Genomic DNA, 21,172 nt, shown 5'->3' with positions numbered 1-21,172 from the left:
TTTTGTCAATTGACAGGTATGAGGATAGGCTCAGGATCTTCATGCTCAGCTGAACACAGCGCATTCCTCACACACAAGGAATGGCCACTCAGATGAGGTACCAGGGGCCCGTAGCCGTCAGAGGGATTATAGCCTGGCAGGAATTGCTGCCTCCAGCAGAAATGGGGCATATTGTTAAGGTTAGTACAAAACTTGTATTGTTAACTAATCTGTATTTCATTTCATGGAATCTACTGGGAAAATAGCTATTTGGTTGAGTCAGCTCTAATAAAACGAAACCACACCCTCTAAAGACCAATTCGCCTGGCTGCACTGACAACTGCAAAACGCTCCAAGCAACCACAAGCATCAACATCGTAAAACACATGTCTGGCTGCACACCGTCTTATGACTCCTAATCTACAAAAAACACCAACTACAATGAACTAACTGCACAAGTGGGAACATTCTTGGTCACAGTGGGAGTACATGCACCGGAGGAGAAGAATGGTGTCATTAACTGATGAAATAAAAGTGGGTTGAATTACAACTGTAACTTCTTTGGATAGAAAGTGACATTTTCTGGATTCGTTCCACACCAAGAAACGTCAAAATTTCTCAGTTTAAAAAAACCCCCAGATTTTTGCAATTTCCTGAGTAAAATGGCTAGGCCAAGATGAAGGTTTAAATTCCTGCTGTTTACTGGACATTTTCTGTGATGTCAATTCGGTAATGAGATACAGGAACAGATCAAAAACAACGATGATCTTCCAGGAAAAGGAATAGCTGGCGGTCAGTGTCTCAATGCCCAGCAATCGGCCTGGAGAAACTTTTGATGTCACTGATTGTAAATTATCAATCCTGCAGCTGACAGAAGACCTCAGAGAGGCTCTTTTAGTGACATTTCTGACTATTAACATTATTGTATTTGCGATACAGAGATTGGATGATCAGAATGAATTGAAGGTAAGAGTGAGCAAATCAGGGAGAAAATTTCAAATTTTTCTACAAAGCTTACAGAATTGAGGTCCTCTAAATACAAAGCTGAAATCCCAGTGGCAGATGTAATGACCAATTTTCCTTCATGGAGGTGAATTGCTTGAAGGTTATAGAATAGTTTCATCTGTGCTCATCAGAATATTTGCTGTTGGGACTTCAAGACCACTTCAGTGAAGGGTGAAGTACTCCAATAGTGTGCTTTCACCTCTGCTACAGAGCTTCGATTGCTATTAGGCCGACAAATCGTTACCACAGATATCTAGATTCCTCACAATGTTACATGCCTACACACAAAGGCCCTTGGATTAGGCACTTTACAACCAAACCAGTACATTTCCTTCCCCAGTGGTAACCAAGGTTTGGATGGATGCATAACCACTACATAGCCTCATATCCTCTTCCACTAGACTTACCACTTCCTTTCATCACTGTCACTGCACCCATATATAATAAGCATTTGTCTATTACCATGACAAATGGAAGGTTAGCCAAAGAGGCCACATACACTGGCGGTGCATTGCATTGTTTTTAAAGGGACAGCCATCTCTATCTGAAACTATTGGTGCAATTCAGCGAGATAATCATTGACGTGTATATGGCCCTAAACTGGGTTTGTGCCAACATGTAGATCAATGATGTAGCACATGTTGTCAATTGTGGCACCACGATGTATTCAGTACCTATCCAAGCCCATCTGTAATTTAGTCCCTGGTCATTTCCTATTCCATACATTTTTTTTAAAATTTGTTCATGGGATGTGGGCGTCGCTGGCGAGGCCGGCATTTATTGCCCATCCCTAATTGCCCTTGAGAAGGTGGTGGTGAGCCACCTTCTTGAACCGTTGCAGTCCCTCTGTTCAAGGTTCTCCCACAGTGCTGTTAGAAAGGGAGTTCCAGGATTTTGACCCAGCGACGATGAAGGAACGGCGATATATTTCCAAGTCAGGATGGTGTGTGACTTGGAGGGGAACGTGCAGGTGGTGTTGTTCCCATGTGCCTGCTGCTCTTGTCCTTCTAGGTGGTAGAGGTCGCGGGTTTGGGAGGTGCTGTCAAAGAAGCCTTGGCGAGTTGCTGCAGTGCATCCTGTGGATGGTACACACTGCAGCCACTGTGCGTCGGTGGTGAAGGGAGTGAATGTTTAGGGTGGTGGATGGGGTGTAAATCAAGCAGGCTGCTTTGTCCTGGATGGTGTCAAGCTTCTTGAGTGTTGTTGGAGCTGCACTCATCCAGGCAAGAGGAGAGTATTCCATCACACTCCTGACTTGTGCCTTGTAGATGATGGAAAGGCTTTGGGAGTCAGGAGTTGAGTCACTCGCCACAGAATACCCAGCCTCTGACCTGCTCTTGCAGCCACAGTATTTATGTGGCTGGTCCAGTTAAGTTTCTGGTCAATGGTGACTCCCAGGATGTTGATGGTGGGGGACTCAGCGATGGTTTTGCCGTTGAATGTCAAGGGGAGGTGGTTAGACACTCCCTTGTTGGAGATGGTCATTGCCTGGCACTTGTCTGTCTGGCGCGAATGTTACTTGCCACTTATGAGCCCAAGCCTGGATGTTGTCCAGGTCTTGCTGCATGCGGGCTCGGACTGCATCATTATTTGAGGGGTTGCAAATGGAACTGAATACTGTGCAATCATCATCGAACATCCCCATTTTTGACCTTATGATGGAGGGAAGGTCATTGATGAAGCTGCTGAAGATGGTTGGGCCAAGGACACGGCCCTGAGGAACTCCTATAGCAATGTCCTGGGGCTGAGATGATTGGCCGCCAACAACCACTACCATCTTCCTTTGTGCTAGTTATGACGCCAGCCACTGGAGAGTTTTCCCCCTGATTCCCATTGACTTCAATTTTACTGGGGCTCCTTGGTGCCACACTCAGTAAAATGCTGCCTCGATGTCAAGGGCAGTCGTTCTCACCTCACCTCTGGAATTCAGCTCTTTTGTCCATGTTTGGACCAAGGCTGTAATGAGGTCTGGAGCCGAGTGGTCCTGGTGGAACCCAAACTGAGCATCGGTGAGCAGGTTATTGGTGAGTAAGTACCGCTTGATGGCACTGTCGACGACACCTTCCATCACTTTGCTGATGATTGAGAGTAGGCTGATGGGGCAGTAATTGGCCGGATTGGATTTGTCCTGCTTTTTATGCACAGGACATACCTGGGCAATTTTCCACATTGTTGACAAAATACATTGTTTACATATTTACTGTTATTTTCATGTCTTGCTCCGTGAAGGACTGACAATGGGATAATTTTGCAAGCTGCGTTGCCAGTGATGAGCCTTAGCCTCCAGCAGTGCACGTTGGCACTTCAGGGGCACAGTGCCCACAATTTTCCAATCCATTAATTTCACAAGTCCAACGTGCCAGCTCTCTGCTCATCAAATTACCCCTATTGTGTCAGGTTGAGTAGACTGCACTATTGTGTCAGGTTGAGTTGACTGTGGGGTTTATGTATCTTAGCCCCAACCTCACTGAGGCACTGCTTATTCGACCAATATGACATTTCCATTTCCCAGGCAAAGTAATTTTCTTTTCACCTGCCTAAATGAGGGTAAGGGTAAATTTTGCGCTTTGCAGTTGCTCCCATTTGGAAATGGGTTCAGAATTCCCCAAATCATTGCATGTGGGAGCCTTGCAGCCAACTTTGAGAGAAGACTTCCATCACAATGCCATGGATTAAAATGGAACTCAAATCCCAGCAGTTTATGCTAACCCACTGCACCAAGCCCTTCTCTCCCAAGCAAATCCCTTTACCTGCATGTTTTTAAATATGGTGTTGAAGTGTCCAATGGAAATGCACGGCACTCTCATTTTGGTCTCAAAGAGCAGCCTTTACCTCAACTTCTTTTCGAATTCTTAGACAATATTCTCATTTTCCACACAGTTATCTCAAAATTCTGTCTACCCTTTAGAGGATGGACTTAGTCCAAATTTTTATGCTGAGGATTAGTGAGATGACTTAGTGAGACAGCTAGTTTTTTCCAATCCCAGACATATTTCATGCTGGTTCTGTGTTACCCTTGTGACCAATCCAGAGTTATTTATGTATTTTTCTTTATTGGTGAAATGTTCACACAATTTCGAAATAAATGACTTTTCCAAAAGAGTAAAATATGCTGATTTAATCCATTTTGACATTTCGCTCCATCCAATGAACTCTCTTTTCACTCTAGCAGAAATCCTCCAGTAATAGCATGACATCAATACAGTAGTGATTCTATGGTCACATTTACCATCTAGCAGCAGTTGCCTTGACAACCCCAAAAAAACTCATTGCAACAATGTAGCCACTAGTAATACTTTCCAAAACAGATCTGAGAGGCGGGTTGACAGTTAATCAATATTATACTGTTACCGAAGCCAACTTTTGTGTTTATACAGGCTGATAGCTCCATGCCGTCAAACATGGAAATTCCTTCAGAATAATTGTTGAAGAAATCAGCACCACACGTTCTCCAACCCTTATTTGTTGGAGCAGTCCTATACTGGTTTTCAAGAAGTGCGCTGTACGAGCCTTTACACAAACAGCAATAAAGTTTAATATCGCATCAGCCTTTCTTTCGTTCACTTAGTTCTAACTGAACGTTCTTGATCATCTACATCGAAATTACAACAAGGAAACAGCCATTCAGTCCGTATTGGTGTTTATCTTCCATGTGTAAGGAATCTTCCAACACCAGGTTATAGTCCAACAGTTTTATTTGAAAATCACAAGCTTTCGGAGGCTTTCTCCTAACTTCACCTGACGAAGGAGAAAGCCTCCGAAAGCTTGTGATTTTCAAATAAAACTGTTGGACTATAACCTGGTGTTGTAAGATTCCTTACATTTGTCAACCCCAGTCCATCACCGGCATCTCCACATCATCCTCCATGTGAGCAGTAGCCCTAATCCCATATGCCCACTCTTTTCCTATATCTCTTCCTTCCCCTTTCCTAACCTATTCTTAAATGTTGACATTGTCTCTGCTTCAATCACTAACTCTAGTTGCACATTCCACAGCCTCATAACGCTCTGTGTAAAAACGTTTCTCCTGCTCTGTCCTAAATCTTTTACATTTAATCTTCATGTTCCCTTGTTATGCGCCCCCTCAATCATTGGAGATATTTTCTATCAACTCTATCCATTCCATTGTAATATGAAACTCTATCAAATCACATCTTAATCTCCCATGTTCTACTGAAAACTGTCCCAGTTTTTCCAAGTCTTTTATCTTGGTTGTCATTCCTCATACCAGACAACATCCGAAGGAATCTGTGCTGACCCTCTCTATTGTCTCAACATCCTTCCCATAGTTTGGAGCTCAAATCTGCACACAGTACTCCAGCTGTGGCCTTACTGTTCTACTAGAGGTAATAATGGGCTGTATTACTTTTTGACTATTTTATGTCAAACTTACTCATTAACCACCAACAGCCAGACAAGCAATACCACAGTAATGTCCAAATCCCAAACAATGACAACAGCTGCCTGCTGGAAATCCAACAGACTTAGATCATGAAGGACAGGTTACTTGGAAATCTACAGAACTATATACAGGTTTGATTGAGAATGCTTGAACAGCATCCAAAACAGAGCAGTTCCCTTGACTGGTAACCCTCAGCTAACAGGGTATCGGTAACTATTTTTGAAATATTTGGGATTCATCAGAGCATGCACAACCATTGTGAGTCTCCACAGCAAGAGGCAATGAATAATGTGCAAAAGATGAAAGTTTCTGATGAATGTTTAGTTGGAAGCACATACTATTGTTTAGCAACAGAGTCAAGGAAAAGAAATGGTTTTCAAACAGGAGTTGCAAATAATCAACACAAGTTACCTAACAGCCAATGCAATGTTAAGCCTGACACAAAGCCACAATTCAATTGCTATATTTTCTTCAAACCCAGAGAATAATATTCTCAAAATTGTACCAATATCCTTCATTTCTAAAGGGCACTGTAAATTACTGATCATCTGGAACATTGTTTAAAGATCTAAAAAGATAATATTGTACCTTTTTAAAAATCATCAGCTTGAACAATATATAGTACAACATGAGTATGCAACGTGATACATCATGAGAAATGAAAATGCAAGTCAAGCAGTTAACTCATTATCCCAACTTTGAGACCTAAAAGGTGGATGTAAAAGATCCCATGGCACTATTCGAAGAATAACAAGGGAGTTCCCCTGGTGTCCTGGCCAGGATTTGTCCCTCAACCTGCATCACTAAAACTGTTTAATTGGTCATCTTTCTCATTGTTGTTTCCCAACATCACAACAATGACTCCGTTTCAAAAGTACTTCAATGGCTGTGAAGCACTTTGGGACATGCTGAGGTCATGAAAGATACTGTATAAATGCAAGTGTTTTCATTTCTTTCTTTGAGGCATGTTCATTTCATGGAACACTGTTTATTCTATAGTGATGATCGTTCCAAGAGTTGGATCTTCTTAATATGTAATAAGGAAAGTGTTAAGAAGTATTTTGGTGAATAAATATCCCTTACAGTTAACACAACAAAATGCCAATTCGGTCCAGAAGTTTGGCAAATACAGCAGAGCAGTGACATTGAGCATCTTCATCATGTTCCTCTTATTCTGCTGATCAGCAACAAATTTGAAAATTGGCTATGCTGGCTGGGTACATCTGTAGGCAGCCCATTAGTAGACAGTGCAGATTATTCCTATGCTGGACTGGAAGGAGACACTTTATTAAGTAGCATGCGGTACAATTCTATCACAGCCTGCCTGGATTATCCTAACCCACAAGAGACACAGGAGCAGGAAATTAACCTGTAAAATCCAATGACTGACCCTAGATGGTTAGGTAGCAATGCAGTGTTGATGGTGTTTAACAGATATGTAACTTTTGGGATTATTAATGTACAGCAGCACTCAATAAGGTTCTTCTCCCACAAACACAACTTTACTCAGAAAATCATTCTGTGCTTCCTTTCGAACATGAGCCATCTAAAACACATTATTTCAGGTTTCCAGGTATTATTTTGAGCAGATCATGACATACGGTGAAAAATTCTGCCAAGGCAAACCAACATTTTTCTGTAAAAATATACAGTATGTTTCATATTAAAATGGACCAAAGTAAGAGTCTTCCTAGTGTTGGTGTTTAATTATTATTCTAACCTGAGCAAACCCAAGCTAAGAAATCAGTATGGGTCTTATTTTGCATTGGTTCCAGGAACCACATGTAGAATTGCAGAATTGGCTTCACCTTAGGAGACATTGTTGTAGAACCAAACTCCTTCTCAATTCAAGACTAAACAAACAGAATTTCCCCGTTTCCCCTTGCTTCAAATCAAAACTCTGCATAGACACACAACAGGTTAAAGAACAGTGCATCACGTGGCCATTCTTACCACCATTACTGTATAAACCTTAAATTTACCCCATCTGTTGAGTATCATGTCTCCCACAACACATGAGAAATTAGTATGAAAGTATACTGTGAATGACCATTTGAAATTGAACACTGAACTGCTTCGAAAGCTGGACTACACAAAACTCTAGTGAATTTTTACACTCATAAAACTGGCTCCCTATGAAGACAATGGATGTAGATAGTGTTCATTCATTCAAATACACATTAGATAGATTTCTTTCAGAAACTAATATTTTAGGATTCAATATATGACTAATTTGAGACATGACATATGGTAAGTGTAGCATGTTTAGGAGAAACAGATGACTTTGGACCTACGGTTCCCAAAGTTTTCCACCACTGCGAGTTTTCCTCACCTCATGTCTGGATCTGTTGTAGATTAACTGATAGAGATTGATTGCCATGATTAGTCAGCAACTTCATTATTCTTGTATCTTGTGACTACCAGAATGGTAGAAGGCAAACCAGATGAACCTTGGTCTTTTTTTGTCTACTAATTCCTACGTTCCTATCAAAGTGAGTGATGACAGTGCTAGGGAAAGGAATACTTTTGGTTTAGGGACAGTGTCAGCATCAAACACTCGGGAAATACAGCAAGCTGAGATGCTGATCAACACTTATGAATTGGGCACATAAGGTGGCAAACTCAAGCCTGTACAGGCTGTGCCAGTAATCCCCAAAATCTCCCTCACCGAATGGGAATGGTGCTATTGAGATGAGAGTGTCACCTTTGTGCATCTTCTTATGCTGGAGAGAGCTGATACGTAAGTGATGGATTATCATATTCTCCAGCAAGGCGGGGAAGCAGACAGACAGATACTCTACATTTTCTTTAAATTATCAGTTTCACTGGATAGGGAAATTGGAATGATACAAATCACTAAATGCTATATTACTGGAGACCTTAGTATGTAGCCGTTTAAACAGTACAAGCACATCAACTATCAAACATATTACGACCTAACTTCATAACAAGTTTGCTGAATCTTACTGTGTGACTTACTGAGTGGAAACATGGTGTGAATTGTTTTGGACGTGGGGTTTGGAGACATTCTCTCCCCACGGGACAGGCCTTTCGATATACTGGTTATTTACATTAGAGCTAATGACAACAGCAAATCCGTACACTTAGTGGTTGTTCAAGAGTGGCCAGCACTATCACCAACATTACTGAATGGACCTCATAATAATACCACCAACTTTTGATTCCTGATGGAACTTCCAAACATAAGTGCTCCGCAGAGGCAGTTTTCAACCCCATCGATGATTAACAACAGCGTCACTAAATGTGGGAGGTAAATCTCAATGGGATAAATAAGGCATAACCTTAGGAATATATAAATGCCAATGGAATATGCAGTTATGCTGTATCAATATTGGTAGTCACCTTATAACCTTCATGAGAGGAGTCACAGGCAGAGGTACAGAACAGGTTATCTCCTCTGTACATGCTGGCTTTTATTTGTATGCAAGAGATAGACCATGGGCTTTGGATGGTGAAAAGCTGATGTGCTAATCTTGACGAAGAACCCTCAAAGGGATTCAAGTAATGTTTTAGTTTGTGATCACTTGAAAAATATACACAATTGGTTACTGCTTTTAAGTTTGAGTAGAGTAAGATTTCATTTTCAAAAGATCCATTAACCTTGTTATCATGCAAAGATACAGTTCTCAAACTTAACAAATCAAAATAAGAGCAGTGGCTTCAATATTCCAAAAAGATTTGTGTGGATCTAGAAAATGTACATTAGTGATACAGCAAAGATCAAGGGGAAAATGCTTATGAGACTCATCATTAAATTAAATTAAATGATATTATGCCAGTATTATTTGAAGCAACATTAATTGGGTCTTGCAAGAGTTTGCATATTCTACATTTGAATGAAACACTAGGTTGGTCATGTTACTGGGGGAGACAATTTGGCATTTAGCTAGTTTAACATTTTAAAAGAGCTCTTTGAGTTGGACACGAATTTTTATTGTTTGCAAAAAATTTACATCAAAACACAGCATATTTCTGAAGCATTCGGGATTATGGGAATTTATATATTTTTTGCTTTTGTGACGTTAGAATTTAGCAATAGTCTGGGCCGATCAAAATTGCTCTCCATACGGAGTAACATTGGCTGCTTAGGAGAATGTTGCTCACATCAGGTTTCAATGATTTAACTGGAGAAGGGCATAAACATGGGAATAGCTTCAGATTTTCTATTAGTAGGAATTAGTCGTCTAATTCCACATTTCTATATTATTTTCTGCCCCCTCTTACAATGCCACAGAAAACTTTCCAGTTAAGTGGTTAGAAAATGACCTTCTCTAAAGGTACAGCCCAGTGGAACTCAATTCCCTCCCCCACAACTCTTTGTGGGAAAGTGACTGATCTTCAGTTGGTGCCGCCAATAAGACAGGAAGATTGATAGCCTACTGTGGGGAAGTCAATAACTCTGAATCTCACTGAAGTTATTGAAATATTAAATGGCTTAGATAAAGTAACTCCAGATTATTACTTTGAAAGGTGAACCAGTAGGACCAGATATGAGGAGGATAAATTAGTGAAATGTAAATATTTAATGAAAAACAGAAAGAAACTCTTTACTTAAAAGTGCAATAAATGTCTGCAATAATTTGTCAGGGAGGATGGCAAAGGTGCAAACTTTAGCAGCATTCAAAATGCAGCTGGATGCTAAGCTAGGAGAGCCAGGGAACTGGAAGAATGAAATCTGATGGGTTAAATGGTCTTTTGCATAGAATTTACAGCACAGAAACAGGCCAGTAGGCCCAACTGGTCTATGCCAGAGTTTAAGCTCCACACGAGCCTCCTCCATCTAACCCTATCAGCATATCCTCCATTGCTTTCTCTCTCATGTACTTATCTAGCTTCTAAATGGTCTTCTGTCTTCCTGGACTTTTCTTATGCTCTAATGAATCTGTACCTTATCACTCTGTGGCAGAAGGCTTTGAAATGCCAACATAATTTATCCAGTTACCATGGGTAACTGGGTAAATTAAAAGTATACCATATTGTTCTTCATATATTTTTTATTCTATTAAAAAGGCAGGCAATTTTCTTGGAGCCAGTCCCATTCTGTCACTGTTTCTTCCTGAGAAGTGCAGCAGAAACTCTGGTTACGCACATTAAATGGAGTTTTTAACCACACTTCTGATGAAATACGGCAGAGAAGCAGGTCGAGCTTCAAGGAAATTCCTGGCTTAAGTTACTCAAGATCTGGGAAAAGTAATACTGATTTTGAGACAGAAGACCACTTAACCCAGCTCACTGTAAATACTGCTCCTCGGAACAATGTAATAGCCTACCCTCCCTATTTTAAGCACTATTTTGGTCATTAATGCTAAAAACTCAAGGGACAGGGCAACTCAGTAGGAGAGCACATTGGTACATTGACAATTGAGTAGTGGGCACAGAACTGACTCGGTTATTCCTCATGTAACAAGTGCCCAGGATGAATTCATGAATCTAGGAATAGAGCAAAAACAAGAATTTTTTTCCCCCGGAGGAACAGAGGGAAACAAACTCCTCCAATCCCCCCTCCCCCCAATAAAGTTATCAACTTGCACTACCCTCATGCACCTTCTGGCAGTCCGTTCAGAGCTGCATGTCCAGATAAAAGGTTTCTTCCCCACCATCTCAGTTACTATTGTTTCTTAATATATGGCTCTAGGGAAAAATGTTAAAAGTGGAAAGGAAACAAATATTTTACAGATTAAAACATGTATTGCAAACTAGATTAGCATAAGGCCAAACTGCCCACATTTTAAATAGATCTATGATTCATCTTCAATATCTACTAGCTGTGCTGAGAATGGCTCCCAGAAAGATAAACATCTGCTCTTCTGCCTGCTTGAAATATGGTGTTGCATTTCAGTAGTTATTTTTGAGTAGATTTTCCAGGTGTTGACCAGATGATCATGAATATTCCTTTCCCACTATTTCCACTGCTGTATCAACTAAGGAGCTCTGATGTCAGGTTTGCTCTGTTTAAAGTCAAAGGCAGTTATAAATAGTAAGGCCACGAAGGAGTCTTGATTGAAGTCCAGGCAAATGAGGTAATATTGTAGCTATGCAGGCAGGCTGGCTGTCTTTCTTATTCTCTCTTCAGATATTCTGAGGGCCTCTTTATTTTAAATATTTCTGGCGATTACTTCACTGAATTTTAAAGTGTGTTGCCTGGTGACTGAGTCTTCACTATACAGATGAAATGAATTTGAATGCCTAGAGTTCTTGAAGGAAATTTGGGAAAGTAGCTATATCTGTGAGTAGGTGAAGATCATTTCTATGATTATTAAAATTACATGTAGTGCAATTTTTTGGGTAAAGTCACCTCATGAAATGAAACTGTGGTCCAAATTGCATGTGGTCATGTCAACTTTGCCCCTATTAAACTAAGCTGAGTAAGGATAAAATAGCACCTTTGAAAACTGTGATGTGAAGTGATTTATGATGTTGGCAATGTGATCTCATTGGGTTTTCACTGCGATCAGTTTTAAATGTCCAATGATAAAATCTTATTTTGCTGCAGGTTCATTATTGTACCTGAGTTTTATTCCCTTTCATTCGTCCAGGAGAGTGAGGGAGTCTGGCCAGAAAATCCATGGTCGCCTCTAGCTCAAGTTCCACACCTACCAGGTGAGAGCTTTCTTTGCACTCGGTAGATCTTAGAAACCAAGGAAAAGTTCCTCATGCAAGATAACAGAGAGGAAAATAAGTGATGAAAACATGAACAGAAATTAATTGGACTTAGCCTCATCACTCCATGGGTTCATGCACAGAAACGTTTACTCAGAAAATTAGAACTGAATCTACCAGCTTGATGTTTAGCTTTAGCTTTCATCTTTAAGTAAAAACCTCATGAATGGCGAACATTCTATTGGACTTTCAATGTAAATTCACATGTTTAGGAAAGATGGGTTGATTATTCAATGGTGTGATTGTATTGACCCATTTTGTACATTACTTATTCAGAATAAGGAACAGAATATGGGAGAGTGCCATTGGTCATATACTCTCCAAATGAGTGTCTCCCATCATCCAGATTGCCAGGCTAGAGAAGTTTTTACCATATCGTAGACTGGATTCTCTTCTGTGATCCTGCCGAAAATCGGGTGGGATAGCAGTTTAGAATGAGGGAAAATTCAGGCAGTGAGACCTACCATCGCCTCACCTCCTAACCTGGATTTCTCTCCCCATCGGGATTGTTGCTGGTTGCTCCTTCATGCAAATGGTGGCAGAGGGATGAGGGTTGGGTCCCCAGTGCATTATCCTGGCATCTGCCCCACTTACTGAAGCATCAGCAATGACCTTGAAGTCCCCCCATAAAGGGAGAGGTGCTTGTGGTGGCCTCCTCTCCCTCCTTATAGACTCCCACTTACCTTGTTTTTAACACCTCAGTCTCTGCCAAGGCTTACAAGGTAGTTGCTGTGCCAATCTTCAGGGCACTTCTGCCCCTTTAATTGCCCTGCTGTTTTTCTGGGGCTACAGCGATGGTTCCACTGCAGAGCCACTGGAATTTTGTGGCTGGGCATTAGTGGACTGCCCCTTGCTGGCGGGAATCCTGCCGGGAGCATGCTGTGCATCCGAAATAACCCCCCCAACCCAGCAAAATGGGTCAGGGTTGGGATGGCTTCAGAGGGGCGGGGGAAGTACTGCTCTGCTGGAACTCCATCCCGAAGAGGAGAATCCAGCCCAGTATCTTTCATATTAATGGATACAACATTGATTCCTTTTGTTTGACCCACCTGCTAATTTTCACCCATAAAAGCTGGTCTTGGCATCTCAGTTTCAAGCTGAGATTTGAATAATCAAGTTCCCTTTGGCAAGTTAGTCAATCCCATCAGTTCATTAGTGCTGCTCTGTTAAAATACTTGGCATAAGACTGCATTGTCTGGGAACTTAGGTCAACACATTAGCAAAGCAGTGCCATGAAAGCAGGCAGACCTTCCCAGTGAAATCTTTCCAACAACCTCTGGTAGACTAAAATTCTTTGCTCGACTGATGTGGTGTGATCCTTGTAACCAATACTCAGATCTGCAACTTCCTGGTATGGGATGGCAGCAGCCATACGACTGTCAGGCTTCTAAGAAAACAAAATTAAAAACAGGCAAATCAGCAGCCACATATAGCCTGCAGCAAACTATTTCTTACAGTCACTGGTTATTACAACTCCACCTCTGCATTACTCACACTCACCTGACGAAGGAGAAAGCCTCCGAAAGCTTGTGATTTTCAAATAAAACTGTTGGACTATAACCTGGTGTTGTAAGATTCCTTACATTACTCAGAATCAGCAGTTGGCCACCTTATTTTGTTTGCTACTTCTTCCATCCCCCAAATGTTTTGTCCTAAAACCATGGACTATTCCAGAGATTCAGTTCTATTGGCCCCAGCAGCCCTCTAGCAACTTGCCCAAGTGGCAGGTCTTGTTTTGCTTGCTTAACCAGCAAGTGTTGTCAGGCTAGTTGAACAGAAACGAGGTGGAATCCCAGCCAAGTTCACTTCTGTTTTTCCCCCCAACGCCCATACATATGGGCAGTTTCCCTCTAGACATTTTCTGCTGTCCTGGGGCCAGATGTGTGACAATAGGATTTGTGAGTAGCAGAATCATGCAGCAGAAAGGGACGGCATTGACAGAAAAGGATTTGGAGCCAAACTATTTTTTTTTGAGATTACATCGAACTTACAGTGCAGGAACAGGCCATTCGGCCCAACAGGTCTATGCTGGTGTTTATGCGTCACACCCTACTTCATCCAACCCTATTTGCATATCCATCTATTCCTTTCTCCCTCAAGTACTTATCAAGTTGCCCCTTAATGCACAGGATACAGAAAGTGTGGAAAATGAAGGGAAAGAAAATCATATTCCATAGATCGCATTGTTCACACAATTATTTGGACAGCCTGAGTGCCAAAGAGGGGCACATTAATAATGTAAATGGTAACATGAGAGAAATAATGGAAAGGTTGAAACAATATTCAGCACATATGTTGTGTCAGAGAAAATGTTGTGATGGAAAGAAAGCCAGTTATTAAAGAAATCACAAGCTGTGAGCTAAGCACTGAAGTTGGCCTGCAGAGATAGGGTTGTCAATATAGATACTGTACTTACTGCTTAATGTTAAAAAAAACACAGGCATATTGTGCACACTTTCAGATGAAGTGATCCATAATTTTTTAATGAATAGATCCATAATTTTTTATGGATAGATATTCTCACCTAATTTTGTCACAAAGGTATCATTGTGTGTGAAACTAAGAGCGTCCTTTGTTGAGGCAAGAAGTAAATCCATGTGGCTTGGTGAACAAGGAAATATTAATAAAATGCAAAATTTAAACAAATATTTAAACAACCTTAAACAGATTGGACAAAACCAGTCGGAAGCTGGACAACCTCTGCAGGAGGTTACGTGGGAGCTGCTGAAATGGTGGGGACATCCAGAGGTTGTCCTGTAGCTGATGCCCATGTTTTTGCACCCCCCCCCCCACCCGAGTCAGTGGTGACTGCCGTGGCCCCCGAGGGACATGCTGCCCACGATCAGGATGGCAGCACTTCCCAGGGCCATGGGAAGTGCTGCCATTCCCGGGCTAAGCGCCAGTCACACAAGCCTCAAGTGACCCTGGCTGCTGAGGACCACCCGTCACTAATTCAACTGGCATCACAGGAAGCAGCTGCTGGTAGCAAGAGCACAGTCATTCCCCATGTCCCCTCGAAGTGGCACTGGGACCCTCCCACTTCCCAAATCCTTGATCCCAACCAACGTGTGGGGGACTCAGTGGCCGTCAATGTGACACAAGGGGAGCGCAGTGCCCAAGGGAGCAGGGAGCAGGGTGACCCAACCCAAGCCGTCACCACTGCCTGTAGAGTCCGCCTCCTCCTGCTCAGTCGCACTTTCAGCAGCCCCTCAGTCACGCTTTGGATTGCAGAATCAATTGTAAATAGTTTGAAATTCAAAATTGTTTTTATATATATATATAAAAAGTTCCATTGACAAACTGTTCAATACTGTTGAACACATTTCCATTTAAAGTGTTTTTAGAGGAAAATTTTTGCACAACTTCCAACGCAAAACACTACTTTTAAATTGACTACCTCAATGCAATGTTATCACTGCAGACCATTTAGTCCTCAGCCATCTTCTCTGTTGCACCTGCTGCCCATCAGTGCTGTATGTAGAGGAGTATGGACCTTGTCATTTCCGTCTGCTGGTTCAAAGACAGTTCAATATTCAGTAGTTTTCTCTTGCTGAGTTTTCCGGATGAAAGTTCTCATCTGCTTTTACATTGATGCTGTTTACCGACTATTTGTTATTGCACTGTTGTACTGAATAAAGTTTCAAGTGTTTGCTTCAATCTTGCCCGTCATTCGTTGCATGTTCGTCCCCACGGGTAATCGGTTCACGGCAAAATTGTTCCAGACTTCCTGATGCAGCTCCACTTGGCTGGTCCAACTTTGGAGGGTGGGGAGGGGGTTATTCCGAGCTACCAGCTTCTCTTTGGCCACACTGGCCGCTGCCACCGCTCCTTCCTCCGGGACCCATGGGCCCAGGGATATGCAGGTCAGGGTCCTCCAGTTCCACAGGCATCTCGTCTGCTAAGTCCAAGGTGAGCCCTTCCTACAGAGCAAAACTGTGCAGTGCACAGCAGACGACCATAATCTTTGCCACTTTATCGGGGCCATAAATCAGGACACCCCCAACTTGCCCAGTCACCTGAAGTGTGCTTTAAGCACCCTGAACAGTCCTGTCCACTTGTGCTGGATTGTCGGTGATAAGGAAAGGTGTTATCAGCCACAGCTTCAGGGGGTAAGCCTTGTCTCCTTAGATCCACCGACCTCCTCCTCCCTTCCTGCTGAATAAGTCATGGATGGTGGAGAGGCAAAGGAGAAAGTCGTCATGAGCCCTTCCCCAAGTTAACATTCAATTGTACATCTTGATTTATATGTAGGGATGAGTTTGAAATGATCAATCTCCGGACTAAACCAGATTTCTTACTGAACGAAGCAGCTGTTGAATCCAGCTGGCAAAGTGCGAACGGTTATGATCCCTAAACAAATACACTAAATATTTGAAACTAGACAGTGTCGTCATAACTATTTTTAACAATGGAAGTTTAATTAAGGTGGAGATTATAGATGATTAAGGACCTTATCAGTACTCAAAGAACGTGTTTGAGTCGGATGAAATTTAATTATGGTGGTGAATAAGTTCCACTATTATCAGTAAAACAAAACGGATGGAAGCACAGCCAATAACGTCAGAGAATGGGGATGAAAATCAGATAAGGGATTCCAGAACAACATCCAAGGACTGTGACATGCTTTAAACAACTTCTCATGGAGAAATCATTAAACTAGACATCATGAGCTGAAACTTAAGAGGTGTCCAATTACAATTGTAACCATGGCTAACTACAGGAAGTAGAATCAGATGGAGAATGCATGAGACCAGTCATTATTTTTAAAGGTAATATTGGCTCTCTTAACACCATCATATAATAACAACACTCAGGAATTTGGCTAAACTTTTGATCTTCATTCATACTTCCTTCCTGCACACTGCACAAAAAAAAAGAACAATGATAAAGCCTCTACTGAGTCTATTATGCTTATAATTAGAATGGGAGAGGAGAAGTGGTTTTGAACAAAAATTCAGTTTCCTGAACTGTTCCCATAACACTTCAGCTTAAAGTCTGGCTATTGTCTGATTCAAAAGACATTCTATTTCCAACCTGTTCAATTAAAGGTCAGGCAAGTTCACCAAAAACACTTGTCCAAACCTTGGCATAGAAGCGAATGGAAAGCTTCCCTGACCAGAGAGATTAATTCCATTCCATGAACCACGTCTGTGGCTCCTAAATTAGATTTTCTCCTACGATTTAGAGTGAACAGAAACCCAGGCCTTAAGTAAATGTCGATATTTGATAAAGTTCAAATTAAATTGTGAAACAAACATTTTAAAACAATTGCTCTCTCACATGTTCTGAGAGAACAAGATTCCCTCTTTTTAAAGGAAATTCCTTTTGGTCTTCATCATCCCTGACTTACCAGTTTACAAACCTCCCCTGCTGCCACTCTGAAAAGAGCCCCAAGGATGCATGCATGAGTGGCCTGGGAACTCCATAAGGAAGCACAATGCCTTTATTTGGAGGCTCAGCGCTGTGGCACAACTGAAACGGAAAAGTCAGCATTTGCGGCAGGAAGGGTACAAACCCAATCCTATCAGTCAACATTTCTGACACGCTGTGGCACTCATGCCAAAATATTAAAGTGGAGTTCAAGTACGGTTATCAGACTGAAGAAGTTGAATCCTATCTCGTATATCAGTGATGGACTGATTTCATACTATATAGCATTTACTTAACATTTTGAATCAACTTCTATAGCTTTTAAAAGCATGAACTATCTCAAGTTAATTATAGAATAAAGCACAGCTAAAATGGAAGAAGATGCATTAATTTGCTAAGAATCCAAATTACATTCTACAGACCCAGAGAAGAATTTTTTTTTTGTATTTCTATAGATGATGGGGAATAGAATACATTCCCATTTAGGCTACTCAGTTTCAACATTAAGCCTCACATATTCAGATTGAAGCTCCCTCGACTCTGCTCCAACAATGGTGTCAGAAAGTTCCTGCATGAACTGACCTGTGGTCCAGTAAGAGTGCCAATTCAGTAGCTGTTAGTACCAAATTAAGGGCAGTTTTGTGCTGCGATTCCATACCCAAACTCATTCAAGTTCATTATAGTTTTCACAATATTCAAAAGGGACTATTACTTTGCAGTATTTCTTCCCGTTTGGTGCTTAGCATATTTAACATTACAGTTACTTTTACTGTTTCGTTATGACAATTAATGGGGAAATTCCACTTAAAGAAATGTCTGAATGGCTCTTAGACCAGGATAGTGTTACAGATTTGACAAAAAATAAAATTACAAGAAAGGAGTCTGGTATATAAATGAGCCACTTATACAAGATTTTTATTTCACCTTGCTCATCGCACAATTTGAAGAATGTACTTCTCTGAGAAAATTCACAGAAATTCAAGTTTCATCATTAAAAATTCCAAAGTAACTTGTATATTTTTTGAATGTTGACATTTTTCCAACACATGACATGCAAAAACATTAACACGATGATAGGAATCCAACAATTATTACACAGGCGTTTTAAGACTATACCGAGAAAAAACAGAGCAGGACAATGTCATTATGAACTGGGAACCAAGGTAACCAGGGGTTGGGCTGGTAATTGTTGACAAAGTGTTGATGTAGAAATGGAGTCTTATGTCTCGGGAATCCTGAAAGATTGGATCCCCAAGGTGGGACACACCTTTTACTGACTCCGGTCTACTGCCTTCACCAGGTGTTGAAATAAATATAACAATAATTTGAATGTAACAATTCAGCGAAGCAGAAAACAGTACACATCTTCAGACTTAATTCTTATCTGTATGTTCCTTTGGGAGGGATGGACCTAATTCCTTAGCACTGGGACTGGGAGTGGGGGAAGTCACACAACTTGAACATTGGTGAGTGAAAGAAACAGGTTCTTGAGTGTTGAAATCCCCAGTATGCCACATCATAGACACAAATGCAAACATAACATTCCCATTGTCGTCTGGGGTATCAGGTTACCTGCCAAGGGAATGTATAATACTTCAAAAAAAGAGAGACCATACTTGGGCAGAATTTCAAGTACATAATTCTTAGTTTGGGCTATTTTCTAGACCATTGGGGGAAAAAAAAATTGGATAGGGCCTGTTATTGGGCGGGGGTAGCTCGATCCACTATTACCCCGCGCCCAATGGCTCCTGCACAGGCAGGACGAGACTTCCATCAGGCCTGAGGACTTACCTGCAATCTGCGTTGGAAATTAGCGTTGAAAGAGGATTCCATGCAATTCGCACTTTCCACAAGCAGGGGGGAGCTCCAATCTCTTAAAGGCAGGCTGTCTCTTAAAAGTAGCTGCAATTTGCTGAAAATAACAGTCTGCTATCTGCACAGAGTCTGAACGGACATCAGACATTGCACACATAAAACACAGATGCAGGTTCCAACCCTATGTTTACAAACTGATGAGTTTTGTTAAAACATTGAATAAAGGTCGTGCACTATTAAATCCCACATCCTCCAATCTGCATGCCAGACCGCACCAATCTGCGATCTGAGTTGGTACCAGGCCTGCGAGAGTCTGTGCACCAAGGTTCTCTGCTGATGCACCAGGGGCCTTGGTGCAAGAGATGGACAGAAGGAGGGACATCCTATATACGCAGGGGGCAAGAGGCCCTCCAGACATATACCCAAAAGGCAGAGGGGAGGCAGCAGGGGACGAAGTCAATGCCAGGTGTACAGTATCATGAACATGGATGCGGTGCAGGAAGACGTTCAATGCTTTGACATGAGTGGTCAAGGTGAGTGAGATCAACTGTCAAGTGGCGTCTCCTAACAACTACACCACGAGCCTCATCCACTGCTCCATGCACAACAACCCCATCACCCACATACCAACAAACTCTTCCCATCAGTACTCAACTCATCCAATCAGATGCTTCCTCTCACCCTTACACATTACCACTGTTTCAAGCTGCCACACACACTGACAACTATTCAGCCATGACAGGCACATCATCCAGACACACATCCCACTTTCTTGCAGGAGAAGGTGGTGCATATAAGGAGGCAGCAAGTGGCAGTGGCATTTAGCCCCTTGAGCCTGTTCTGCCATTCAATGAGATCATGGTGGACCTGTGACCTCACTCCATATACCCGTCTTAGCCCCATATCCCTTAATACCCTTGGTTCACAGAAATCTTATCAATCTCAGATTTAGAATTCACAATTGAGCTAGCATCAAGTGCCGTCTGCAGAAAAGGTTCCAAACTTCTCCCACTCTTTGCGTGTAGAAGCATTTCCTAACTTCACTCCTGCACGCCCTGGCTCTAAATATTAGGCTATGTCCCAATAAGAATCCCTACGTGGTCAGTTTTCGGTAAAATATTAAGATGCCTACGTGGCAAAGAAGCAGAATGCAAAATGGTTAGAAAGGGTTAATTAGTTAGTAACTGAGATTGGTACAGGTGGCCTGGCCTCCTGCTGGGCCATATGTTTGCGTAGTCAGCAGGTTTGCATGGTCTTATCAATGTAGAGTCTTTGATGTGATTCAAGGACTGGTCTGAATGTCTCCATGTTTATGGCAGATCAATATAGGTAACGAGCTTAGCCAAAGTTGAAAGACATTCCAGGTTGGGAGATAAGGAACAGAAGGAACAGGGAAGAACATTCCAAGTTGGAAGGTGAGGAAGTATCCCCTTTGATGTCTGACAGCAACATGGTCAGCACATGGACGATCTATGATTGGCCGGCAATAATGTAACCTCGCATGGCAACCTATGCCCGGCTTATGATTGGTGTTGACTCTTGTGTTACTGATGTTCCAACCCCTATCGATCTGTATAAAGGTATGAGTTTTTGTCTTTGTCTTTGTCTCCTTATTCTGTTAGAATCGTTCGGATTCTCTCAGGAATCTGAATTGAAGCTGCAGACTAAGACCTGCTATTAAAGTTGTGATGAACTTTAAAATGTATTCAACTTCAGTTTTTACTGAACCAGACTGAGGGGAAAGAATCCGGATCGTCACCTGCGTCCTAATATCCAAGTATAGCAGACCTCCAAAAACAGTTACAAATGTCTCGGCAACCAGAAGCAATAATCCAGCCACTAACCTGTAAATCCTGCATGGTCCCTTTAAATAGAGCTGGTGGGGGTCCTCCAGACACTCTCAGACACATTCAGATGGTC

This window comes from Heptranchias perlo, chromosome 31 (genome assembly GCF_035084215.1).
Source record: "Heptranchias perlo isolate sHepPer1 chromosome 31, sHepPer1.hap1, whole genome shotgun sequence".
NCBI lineage: Eukaryota > Metazoa > Chordata > Chondrichthyes > Hexanchiformes > Hexanchidae > Heptranchias > Heptranchias perlo.
Note: the sequence above shows the minus strand (reverse complement) of the source record.